Raw genomic sequence first — 13,630 nt, 5'->3', positions numbered from 1 at the left:
CTCCAACTTCACCGCTGTGGTCATCATACCCTAAACCACTTCTTCTGTGAGGTGCCTGTTTTGATCAAACTAGCTTGTGAAGACACCACTGCTAATGATCTGTCCTTAGCTGTAGGAGCCATTCCCTTTGCACTGGTTGCTCCATTTTTAGTGCTGATTTCCTATACCTTCATTGTCAGGGCTATATTGAAGTTACCTTCAGCTGAAGGAAGGCGCAAGGCCTTCGGCACCTGTAGTTCTCACATGGTCGTTATCATCATGTACTATGGACCTGCCATCTACATGTATCTTCAGCCCCCTGCCAACAGCACTCAAGCCAAATTCATGTCTTTCTTCTATGCTGTTATCACCCCTCTGCTGAATCCACTAATCTATACCTTGAGAAACAAGGATGTGAAACAAGCATTGAAGAGGATCCTACAATCCAAGAGGGGGTTAATATCCTAAAATATATAAACATCATTAAATCTTGATTCTTAGAACAAGCACATACAAATTTCAATGAACACCAAGACTTTTGTGCTTCCACATGAGTGCCCAAGAGCCCCAGGGAAAGATGGCGCATATCTCCTCATCAACCATCCTGATGTTTAGGGAAACTCATCTAGAAAATATTATCCTCTGAAATCTCAAAGAGAGGTGTTGCATACCTTCCTGACCCCTACCAAATGCTGTATTCAGTAGACAGAACAAGCACCAATGTTTATGCATGCCTCAGTGGAAGAAATAATGACATCTTCTTCAAATTGCTTATTACCACAGCCCCTCTTTACCTGATACCCTCCCAGAAAAGGTGATTTAAAAACAAAATTGTTTTAATGAGACTTGCATTGACTTTATTACACCTCCTACACAGGTTCTTTTAAACCTCTCCTTCCTTCAAGCAACTCACAAATACTCCTCGTCCACCACCACCAAGCCACATTTTATTAGTCCTGGTTCATCGATGCTCTCTGATATTTGATAATTTATTTCAGATAGCAAATGCACAAATGCAATGATGTTGCAATAATGTACCAAAAGTATCTTTCTATTAATGTTTTAAAGACATACTATGATTCGAAATGCATTAATCACTTACACTGTTCTAGTTTCTACGTTGATATAACCTTTTGAATATTAGGAAAATCTCTCCTCTTTTAAATACTTATCAATAGATATTAAAATCTAAGTACCTGAAGCATATATCATGTGGATTTGAAATTGAATAAAGGTTTAAGCTAATGGTTAACTAGACACAAAGCTAATGTGACTGTTTACTGGAGATCGCGAAGCACAGAATTTTCCCTTTGGGATTTGTTTTACACATGTGCTAAAATCATGGTGATGTCTTTGTAGGATGATATTGAATTCTAATTTCCTGTAACAAGGAAAGAGGCAAGGATTTCAGTTTATTAAGGCTATTTAGCTAGAGTTTTATACTAGCACTTTAACCAATACTCAGTAATTCTATTTAAGAGCATATGTTCACAAATCCAGCTCCAATTGTCTTTGTAAACTACCTTCCTTTTGTTCATAAATCAGCGAAAATATACTCACCAGTACACTATATCAGACACAAATTCTTTTATCAAAAAGGAGGGCTAGGTCAAGTTATTGAAAGGCTTAACTAGTAGTTCAAGTTGTTGACTACAAAATTTATTTGCTGAAATTTAAAACCCTCACCTAATTCACAATAGGTTTTAAATAGGTGTGTTTTGAACTGAGCTCTCTGCTTCAAAGGAGTATGGCTCTGAAACCTTACGTACAGTTTCTTAGGACAGAGATAGTTTCCAGATAACATCCAATCCATTCACTTATTTGAATCAGTGGACAGTTTTTTCTTAAACTATTTTAACAGAATGTGGCACAGGTGTGGAAGGCAGAGGAGCAGGGTGGAAATACTGGGAGGTGCTGGGAGGTGTGGTCGATGGTACTGGTTGACCTGATTGATTGAATTAAACCCACCTGGCCTAGATTGGGCTAATCTAGGTGTACTGCCCACCTAGGGGTACTGCCCAGCGCCCCCCACCCCCACCCCCATGGCTCAGGGCCTGAATTTGGAGCCTGCCCAGTAGAGACTCCTGGTCCCTGTTCTGCTACATAACATCCTTCTTGTACTCATTAATATTAGCTCAACATTATTCCCAAACCCCCTTCCATCATTTTAAGAAATTTTAAATGTGATACTGTCTCTATAGATTTACCTGTTCTACAGTTTATATAAAGGAAGACCACACACAGGGCAAAAGAGAGGGGGGAAACTGAAAACAAAAACTCCAACAATAACAAAATAAAACAGACAAAAACTCCAAAGCTCAAGCAGAAATAATAAAAATTAGAACAAATTATAAATGGGTTGAAAGGACAATAAGGATAGGATTTTCAATTTTAACCTAACTACATCTCCATTACTCCACCTTCCAATACACTCAACCTGATAACAAGGCTATTCACATCCCTGTCAAATTCTCTAGGGAATGCACTAGGAGGTTAATCCATGTGGGGATACTGCAATTAGATTTTAAGCCTTTGCTGTCATGCATATGCTTATACAAAATGAGTGCTCAAAATTTAAGCTCTAATATCCCCCTACCCCTCCAGTCATAGACTTTATTATTTACAATCATTAGATCACACGGGCTAGTATGGACTTAGCTGACACCTCACTTAGATGGCTGCTTACCTATCAGACCTCAAAAGCTATACCTTCTGATAGCTAGTCACCATCTAATTTCTTCACCACACTTTGCTATAGCATCCGTATCTTCAGTGATCTCTTTGTGAGGGCAGGTATTGAGTGGAGTCAAGACATAAGAATTACTTGTTCTTAGCTAAGAACTACAATTAAGTGCATGCTCAAGATCTAGTCATATATCTATGGTTTTTATGTGTCACTGATCCACTTTAAAGATGTCCTCATTTTCTGAGGAACTTTATAAATAACCCTCATGGGGCATATAGTAATTCTGTTGATAGTATCATTAAATTAACCAATGGTATAGAATTTCAAATAATGTTGAGAAAAGGAAAATATACATATATAGGAGAGCTTTCACATCAAAATACATGGATTATTGACTTGTACACATTGAAAAATTAAATGCCTGGACATTATTTATGCCAACACTGATGAATGAAGATAGGACAAAACTTTCAATAATATCATGCATAAAGGCAGAACTATGTCTGCTGGATTAAGACATGTCATTAAAAAAAGTAAAGAGAGTATTACAAAGACAAATATAGCTTAATCTAAAATGGCCATTCATTCAGCAACCTCAAAGCAAGATATTTGAATCAAATTCAATTACTTCTGTTACAGGTAGGTTTATTGTGCCAACCTGGCCAATAGTAACATGTGGGATTAATCAGGTCACAGTTTGATTGGAGAGCAAAAAGATAAATGGATTGGCAAGACCCATCCCTCTCTCTCTTGCTCTCTGGTGATTAGACCACTCCTCTCTCTCTTGCTCTGTGGGGATCAGACCAGCATGAGGCTGCTTTAGCAAGTTCTCTTCCTCAACTTGTGAGCTACACTACCTGTGGGACAGCCAACCCATGGATCATGTCACTAGAACTTGAGTTTCCTTCAAGACCTGTTTCGCCACACTGCTGATGTGTACATTGCTTGAGCTTGGGGTTGGCGGATCCTGTCGTCTTGCATTACTTAAGTTTGATATACCATCTAGGCCTGCTTCACTAAGTTCCTGAGGTGCTGAACTATTGGTGACCTGCCCTGCTGTTTGCTGCCTGTGGGTGAGGGAAGACTCAGCTATCTGCTTCCTTAAGCTAGGAATTGGCAGCCCTCATGAGTTGGAGGACTTCCAGGATATTAGCTGTTCCATGGAAGTGAATTGAACTGAGCCCTCTGTGCTGCTGTGTGCACTAATTAGCTGTTGTAGTCCTTCATGCTGTATACATCTATCCATCTGTAATCATAAGTGTCCTGGTTTTGTTTCTCTAGAGAACCTTGCCTAACACAACTTCCAAACCCATAACATTGGAAAAGTAGTTGCTCTTCCTCACACTAGGGTGTTTCAGCCTTTATATCCAAGGGAGTATCGCAGGTTCTTTCATCTGTTACAGGTGTGTTTAAGGTAAAGTCTAGTTCATTTAGCGAGGTTTCCAAATTGCAGCTACTCTGTCAACTCATCTTTTTGAAGACCTTCCTAATTTTTGCTGTCCCTCTACTTTACTTTATGTTGTCTCCTGATAAAATATCCAAAGTATTTAAGGGGTGACCGTAGAAAGTGGTATATGGCAATAACAGATCGGTCTTTTCCATCTCCCTCCAAAATGAGAAACTGACTCCACATGAAGTGAAATCTCCTAGGTCTAAGTGAATTTAAAGACATACAAATAATGTGGTGATATATGGATTAAGAGCACTAGGGTAGAATACCACCTTGTTGTTTAGGACACTGCATTAGAAGAGCATATGCCTGAAAACAGATGCCTGCCATTGTGTTAATGTTTAACTTTATAGTAGTGGACTCATGCAATATGTTTCCTTCTGTGACTTACTATTTTCACTCAGTATAATGATTTCAGGGGACATCAATATAATGAGGTACATTGTGTGGTTTCACCACTGTTTTTTAACGATACTTAGTATTCCGTTGGATGTATGTACCAGAATTTCTTTATCTATTCTTCTACTGATAGGCATTTGGGCTATTTCTAGCTTCTTGATATTACAAGCTGTGCTACAGTTGACATGGGAGAGCATGGTTCATTGTGTTGCAAATATCTGTTCATGTAATTCTAGATATTTGCATCTTTTCTTTCTTTTCCTTTGTTAAGATTGCCAGCACTCTTTCAATTTTGTTAATCCTTTCGAAGAATCAACTTCTTGTCTTGTTGATTTTCCCATGATTTCCCTGTTTTCCAGTTCATTTATTTCTGCTTTGTTCTTTATGACTTATTTTCCTGATGTTGCAGTTTATGTTCTTGCTCTTTTGCTAGTTGTTAGATGTGCTGTTTTAAAATGGGGTTTTTCCTCTTTATTTATGTTCACACTGATTGTTGCAAATTGCCTCAGATAATCTCTTTTGCTGTATCCCAAGGTTTTCAGTTGTTGTGTTTTCATTATTGCTTGTTTCCAGGAAGTTTGTAATTGCTCCACTTGTTTTCTCTATTACACATAGTTTTTTAAGTAGTATATATAGTTCCAGCCCTATGTGATTGGATTTATGTTCTTGTTCTTTCTATTGTTGATTTCTACTTTTAAAGCATTGTTATCTGAGAAAATTATATGTAGAATCTCACTATTTTTTTATTTTTTAAGACTTACTTTGTGGCCAGCATGTGATTTAATCTACAGAACATAACTGTGCACTGGAGAAGAATGTCTACTGTGTTATCAGGTGGAAACAACTGTATATGTCTTGAAGGTCAAGCTGGTTAAAGATGTGGTTTAGCTTTTCTCTTTCTCTATTGAGTTTTTTTTTTCCTGATAATCCGTCTTTCCTTGAGCATGGTGTATTGAAGTCTCCTACTATTCATGTTGAGCTGTGTATTTCACCCTTCAAATCTGTACATTTTCCCTGTGTTTCTTTTCAATATAAATTTATTATATAAAATTTTCATTGTTATTATTATCATTATTAATACTACATCATATCATTCCATAATTCAAATCACATCAAGCAGAATTGTACAATTGTACAATCACTTTCCCAACATTCCTTTCCTTCCTGGAATCGTTGGCATCATTGTCTCCCTTTTACCTCACCACCACCACTGTACCCCCACCCCCTGAAACTTTTATTCTATTTGCTTTCCCTATAGGTTCACCAGTCCTGGTTTTAATACACCCTAACAGAGAAAACTTAGAACACAGTTTTAAGAGAGTGACCTCTAATGGCATAACACCTCTGAGATATGCCCTAATATGAACAAACAAAACCAAAAATACACAAAATGTTGAAAACCAGATCAGGTCCAGAATGCACCAGAGAGCGGACCAACTGACAAAGTTGTAACTGTCAGATTTATGCCTTTAATTTTCTATAGTCATGTCTACAATGCACTCTGCTTAGTAACCACTTTCCTCCCATGCCCCAGTTATGCATAGAGGGAGCTCACCAGAGGCTTATTTATTACGTAGTTCCCACAAATGGATTGTAGACTCCCAAGGTCATCCACAGCCCAGATTCAACTCTGTGAAGTTTTGATCGTTGTATTTCAAGGATCTTTCATTGGAGACATACATGTTTATCATGGTGATATCTTCTTGTTGTATTCCATTAATCATTATGAAGTGTCCTTTCTTGTTTCCCATTTTTCTATCTGCCTTGAGGTCTACTTTATCAGAAAGTAATATTGTCATGCCATTTTTTATTGTTACTATTGACTTTGTAAATTTTTCTCCATTGTCTGATTTTTTTCATCTATTTTTGTCTTTGATTTTAAGCTGTGTCTCTTGTAGGCATCCTATAGATGGGTCTTGTTTTCTAATCCAATTCCCTACCCTGTGTCTAGACTGATGCATTTCATCCATTGATATTCAGTACCATTATTGGTATATACAGGTTTGTTACTGTCACTTTTTTATGTGTGTGTTTGATTTTTTTCCTTTTTCCGTTTAGTTTATCGGTGTTGGTTTATCCTCTCATTCTGTGGTATTACGTGCTTGTGGTAGTTACATAATTTGTTGTCAATTTAAAACTTAAGAGTGAAAGGGTAGAGTTTAGCCTATCATCGGTTCGCAAATTGATGACCTCATTTGAAGTTACTAAGGAGATAAATACCTCACTGGAGATGGGACACATGCTCATTCCCTCCGAGGCTTTCCTGTTGAGAAGACACATGAAGCTATGGTAAACCCCTGGAGCTGAAGGAGCCATGTGGAGACCCCTGCCAGCGCTGAGATGCTTCCACTGCCACTGGATCCACAAGACTGTCCACCCACTGGCCTGTGATCTTCCTGCATTCGACATCATTACATGTGTTTCATCAGTCTGAAGAGGACTTTAGAGATTGATATCAGACATATGGGCTAATATCAATCAGACTTATGGACTTGATCTGGACTGGGTTGGAATGTTTTCTTAATGTACAGTTACTCTTTAATATATAGCTATTTCTTACACACATGTGAGTGTCTATGAATTTGTTTCTCTAGTCTACCCAGACTAACATTTTATTGGTTGGTGGGTGGTGATGTCCTCTCTGTTACTCTCAGGTTTTTCTCTGTTATTGTTGATTCTCTGTCCATAATGATCCCTGGAATTTTTTTAATGATGGTTTTGTGTTTACATGTTCCTTTCATATTTCCATGTCTTTGAAGATGTAGTTCTCCCTTATATTTGAGGGATAATTTTACTTGGTAGAGGATTCTTGTTTAGCAGGGGGTTTTCCTGCTAAATTGCTAGGTCACTACATTGTCTTTTTGCTTGCACAGTTTCTGCTGAGAAGTCCCAGCTTGTTCTTATCGATTTCCCTTTGTAAGTAGCTGTTCTTTTTTGCTAGAGCTGACCTGAGGAGTCTCTCCTTTTCAATGAAATTTAGTGTTTGACTATGATATGTTATGATTTTTTCTTATATGATCTATCCTCTTTAGAGGTCTTTCAGTTTCTTGAATAGTTACATTCTCCTCCTTTGTGATATTACAGTAATTTTCTTCCATTATTTCAAATACTGTTTCTCTGTATTTTGTTGCTGTTGTTGTTTATTCTTGTTCTGGGCTCCTGATGTGACATAAGTTGTTTCTCTTAATAGTATCCCAAATCACCCTCAGATTTTCTTTACATTCTTTGGCTTTTGTTGTAGTTATTGATTGGTTCTCTCACTTGTTATAGTAGAGTAATTATCTTCAACCTCAACTTCTCCTTTTCTTCCATTCTATTACTCAAGTCATGAATCATGGTATGTAATTCTGTTATCTTATTGTTTATAATTTTTCAATTCTTTCTATTTTCCTCATGAACATTCTTAACATACCTTAACATCATCTTCTGAATTCTATATCTGATAATTCCAGGACCTCTTATTCAGAGTACTCTACTGAGTTTAGGTAATTTTCAGTTGTTTGTATTTTTCTTAATTTTTGTGTACTGTTCTTGACTGATGTTTCCATCGAATCATGATACAGCTGTTAATAATGTGTACATTGCTGTTTTGTGTAGGGGAAATTGGCCCTTTCGAGTTATGGGAGGGAGATCTTATAAATGCCTGAAAATATATGTTTGGGAGATGAACAAAAGGGGAGAGAGATGTGTAAGTGGGAAAGGTGTTGGGAAGGAGGGAAAGTAATAGAATTATAAAATAATAATAAAGGGCCATCTGTATAAACCAAAAGGTTTTTTAAATAATGGAAATATATCTCAAGAAAGTAAGGTATTAATAAATACGGTAGGAATATATATTCATGAGGCAAAGAAGAAGGAGAACAGAAAGAGTAAGTGGGTCAGCTGTAAGCAAATAGTTGAGAAAAAGAGGGTTAATATTTCACACACTTTGAATATGCTGCAATACCAGTCTCTAGAGAAGGACGTCATGCTTGGTAAAGTAGTGAGGCGTCAAGTAGAGGAAGACCTGTGACAAGATGGATTTACACACTGGCTGCAGTTATAGGCTCAAACATAAAAGCCATTGTGAGGATGGCACAGGTCCAGACACTGGTCCAGTTATACACTGGAGCACTGTGAGGTGGAATTGCCTCAATGGCACCTAACATAAAAAAATGAAAATATAAGAATGAAAAGTGTAACTGTACAGAAAAGAGAAAGAAAAACAAAATGTGGGACATGAATTTGGTGTGGATTCTGATTTCTGTTGTTATGGCAGTAGGAATGTGAGCAGGTTTGTGCCCTCAAGGGAAAAGCAAGAAAACCTACTTAAAAAATAATTAAAAGCCTGGTTTGAGTGGGTCTGCCAGATCTGTGGAAGGTACGCATGCATATCCATCCAGGTGTCAGCACCACATGGGAAGAGAAAATAAGAGAGGAAAAAGGGAAAATTCAAAAATAAAATAAATGAAACTACAGAAACCAAAAATAGAACCAAAGTTTTGGTGGGGATTCCTGATCCTTTGGCAGAATCATTGTGTATAAACAACTGGGAAAGGGACACTGGACACTGGAGAAGGAATACAGAAAGAAGAAAAATGAGGGAAAGCATTGCTTGCATAATGAAGATATCTGCTTGAAGTTGCCTGTTTCTGTCATCAATACAGGGCCCCCAGAGGCCAGAGTTGAAGATGTTTGCTTCAGTTGGAGCAAGAGCAGAGAAGGGGTGGGAGTGTGAATGTGGGCAGCCCACTGATTAATAGTGAAGGGAAGTCAGTAACATTCAGCAGACATTGCTGATGTCCAGCTTTAAGATTCATTGGGTGACTTAATTGTGAAGCTGTTTTTCTAGCATCAAGGGGAAATGAGACTTCTCTCTTACTAGAACCTCTCTGGTAATTGCTAAGATCTTCCCATGCTTGTTACTTAACATCCATATCATTGTTTAACTTTGAGAATTTCATATCTTATCTTTAATAACTATAAACCACAAGCAGGCACATTTTTCTTTTTTCTTTTTTTAGGAATTCTGAAAATATAATATGTTCCATTTGTTATAACCTTTGACATTTTTCTTCCTAGGGGAGTGTATGCAATAAACTCTTGTAAGTTGCTTTTTTGCCAGAGTTATTAACTTTAAATTGTTTTCTAAAAAAGAAAGAGGGAAAACAATAAAAGTAAGTGTGAAGGTGCCTTAGAACCTTTCATGGGAAACTAAGCAATCATCTTCTAATGGTACCTTGTGGGGATTTCTATCAGTAATAGAGGTTTGTTTTGTGAAATAATTTTTTAATTGAGAATAAGGCTTTAAAATAGAAGATATAAAAAGTAAAATCAGTTGCTCACTAAATATAGTGGCAGTACCTTATTAGCAACATGCTTCTGTTTCAAATATGCCTTAAACCTGTGGATCCAGAAATTCATATACTATGGACCTTTATGATATTTTTTCCCAACAAGTTGTGCTGGAAAAATTGGACCTCCATCTTCAGGAGAATGAAAAAGGACCCACACCTCACACCAGTACAAAAAGGAACTCAAGAAAGATTAGAGAACTAAATGTAAAGCCACAGAGCTATCAGGATCATCAATGAGAAAATTGGGACAAACTTAAGGGTCATATTGCAGGGCATACCAAGACTACCAACTATAATAAAGGTGTCACGCACATAGGAAGACAAAATAAATTACTGAGACCTACTAGAAATAAAACACTTATAATAAAACACACAGTATATCAAAAGACTTCATCAAGAGTAAAATGCGAGCCCATGATTGGGGTGGGGAGGAATCTTCAGCGATGACACAACAGCAAACCAAACCAAACAGACTTCCGTTGAGTTGGTGCTGACAACAGACCAAGGACGAATTACAAAAATCTACAGAATTCCAAAACACCTCACAAAGGTAAGAAACAAATAACTCAATTAAAATACGCACAAAGGACATGAATAGACAATTCACAATGAGCAAAACTTGGATGGCTAACAAACTGAGGAAATGCTCACAATCTTTAGCAATCCAGGAGATGAAAATCTGAACAATGATGAGATATCATCTTACACCCACAACAATATCCCAATTCAAAAAATAGAACAACAAATGCTGGAGAGGATGCAGAGAGATTGGAACTCTTGTGTACTGCTTCTGGGCTTGTAAATATGTACAATTGTAGAATCTAATATAATACTATCTAAAACAAGTAGGAATAGAAATACAATACAACCCATCAATACTTTTGCTGAGAATATACCCCAAACAAATAAGAAAAAGGACCTGAAAAGATTTACACTGGTCCATTTTCATTGCAACATAGTTCACAATAGCAAGAAACTGGAAGCAGCCCAAATGCCCATCAGTAGAAGAATGGATTTAAAAACAAAAAACCCCTGGTCCACACACACAACAGAATATTATGCATCCCTAAAATGCAGAGATGAAACTATGAAACACCCCAAATCAACAGATATTCCTACAAGAGTGGTAAATAACCCTCACTGGAAATTTAAGTCAAGATGGGGGAGGGCAACATGCAAACCTTAGAGAAGGGGGTTACATTTCTGTTGGTGATAATCAGGGAGTAGCAACCTCCCATGGGTTTAAAAAAAAAAAAAAAAGCTTAACAATATTTATATAAACTCCATCGGGGAAATTTTTCCTAGTAGTATGTTCCTAATTGAATACTTAAGACCTAGTTTCTTGTTGACACAGGCCATGTACTATATACTTCTGGGAATTTAGACTCTGACCTTTAGAGGCACACAACATATTTCATAGGCAACACAAGAAGGACTCAATGTGGAAACCGCACTAAGTGAACTGGGCTTTATATTAAACCCACCTGTAGCAGATTAAAGACCTGAACTTCTCCCTTGACTTAAAGCTAGAACTTCCTAGTATGAAAAGAAGCAGATGACCACTATCCCAAGGTTCTAGAATGAGCAGTCATTGAAATTTGAGTCAGATGCCTTGCACAATGAATGGTGGCCCAGAGCTACCACATATTTACTCCTATAATACTTTCCTTGCATTATCGGGTTATGTATTAGTCTAGTATCCATGGCTCTGACTTTGTGAATAAATGTTATTGAAAGTGTTGCCCTATCACCAACCCCTGTTGTTTGTATAAATGGTCTACAGAGTTTAATCTATACAAATCTGCAGGTTATGTATTGTGGTTGATAGCAGACCTATGCTTGTATAATTTCCTTTTCTCAGCAGTGTTTTAATTCTATACCATGGCCAAATTAATGACACCATAAATAGAATTTCTTTATGCCCTAAGGAGATGATTGATAATGTCCTCTATCACAAAATGATTACCTCTAAAGTAAACTGGAAATACACTATAAATATATGAATGGATTTTGGTCTGACAATTAATTCTAGTCTCAATCTAAAACAATTAGTACTATGACATGGCCCTGCTTGATGCTCACCCTCATGAAGAGGTCACTAAAGATATGGGTGCTATCAAACGGTGTGAAGAAACCAAATGGTGAACAGCTAGCAGAAAGAATAACACCTGGAGTCTTAAAGGTTTTTCCTCAAATTAGCAGCCATCTAAGTGAGGCATCAATTAAGTCCACATGAAAGAAGCACACCAGCCTGTGTGATTCAAGAATTGTAAATAATGAAATCCAAATCCAAAGGAGGGAAGAGTATTAGAGCTTAAATTGTGACACCTGGTTCGTAGATGGTTAAAGATGATAGTGGAAGCTCAAAATCCATTTGCAGCATCCACACATGGATTAAGCTTCCAGTTAATTCGCTCTGACCATAGTTTAGGGATATGAATATCCTTGTTATCAGACAGAAGCCACTGTAAAGTTGATTACGGCAGATATAGTTAGGTTAATATGTAATGTCTTATCATTTGATCTCCCTTTTGACCATTTTTAAGTTGTTTTGGTGTATTTTAAAGATAAAGTGAAGGGTAAATCACGTGGATTAAACCTCCAGTGAATCCTTTCTTACCATGGACCACGGATGTGGTTTATTGCAGATGACGTTAGGTTAAAATGTGACATCTTATCATTTGATTTTATATTTTTTCTAATTTTAATATCTTCTGCTTGCTTCTCTATTGAGATTTTCTCTGTTTTATTTGTTACTGTTGTTTGGTTTTTTCCCCCTATGTTTTTCTGTATATGAAATCCAGGATAGGTAAATCTGTAGACAATAAGTGATATAATGGTTTCTTGTGGGTATAGCAAAGGAGGCTAGGGGGAAATGGGGAGCTAATAACAATGAGTACAAGAAAGAAGAAAATATTCTAAAATTGTTTGTGGTGATGATTGTACAACTCTTTTAAAATATGATTGAACTATTGAATTGCATGATGAATAAATGTCAATAAAACTGTTTTTAAAAATCAGCACAGTATATGAAGAATAAAGCAACAGATAACATCACACACACACACACACACACAACCTTCAAAATGTCTGCAATGAATATTGAGAGCCAAATCGGATCTCTGACCTCCCTACTACCCGAGGAAAGGTTCAGCTATGTCTTCCCACTCCATCCTTCTTTATTCTGACTACAACCATTCCTTCTGCAGCACTGTACTCCCATACTGGACCCGATCATTTGTTGCAATGACACCACAGAACTCCCAGATAAAATTTAAAATTATGAGCGCTTTTTAAATGTTAGAAACCCTGGTAGTATAGAGGTTATGCGTCAGGCTACTAACTACAAGATCAGCAGTTCAAAACCACCACCTTCTCCATGGGGATAAGATTGGACTTTGTACCCCCCTAACTAGTTACAGTCTCAGAAACTCAGAGGCAGTTTCACCATGTCCTATAGGGTTGCTATGAGTCAGAATTTACTTGATGGCAGTGGGTTTTACTTTAGTTTTGGATCCTCAATGAAATAAATTGCTTGACTTGGATCACATCCTCTATTAAAGACAGGGCTTAATCTCACTTTTATCCTTTCCATTAGTATAAAATAGAACTCCCTCTAAAATAAGATTATAGCCACAGGTATAGAGTCCACAATTATTTTACCTCAGGCAAGGAATTATGGCTAGAAGGGCCATAATAATTGGTTACATCTCAAAATAACATTAAAAAATCCACACATGTCAATAACAACACCAAATGTTAAGGTATTAAATATACTAG

This window comes from Echinops telfairi, unplaced genomic scaffold, assembly GCF_000313985.2.
Source record: "Echinops telfairi isolate 266 unplaced genomic scaffold, ASM31398v2 ScPeMD7_7469;HRSCAF=8507_0, whole genome shotgun sequence".
Lineage (NCBI taxonomy): Eukaryota > Metazoa > Chordata > Mammalia > Afrosoricida > Tenrecidae > Echinops > Echinops telfairi.
Note: the sequence above shows the minus strand (reverse complement) of the source record.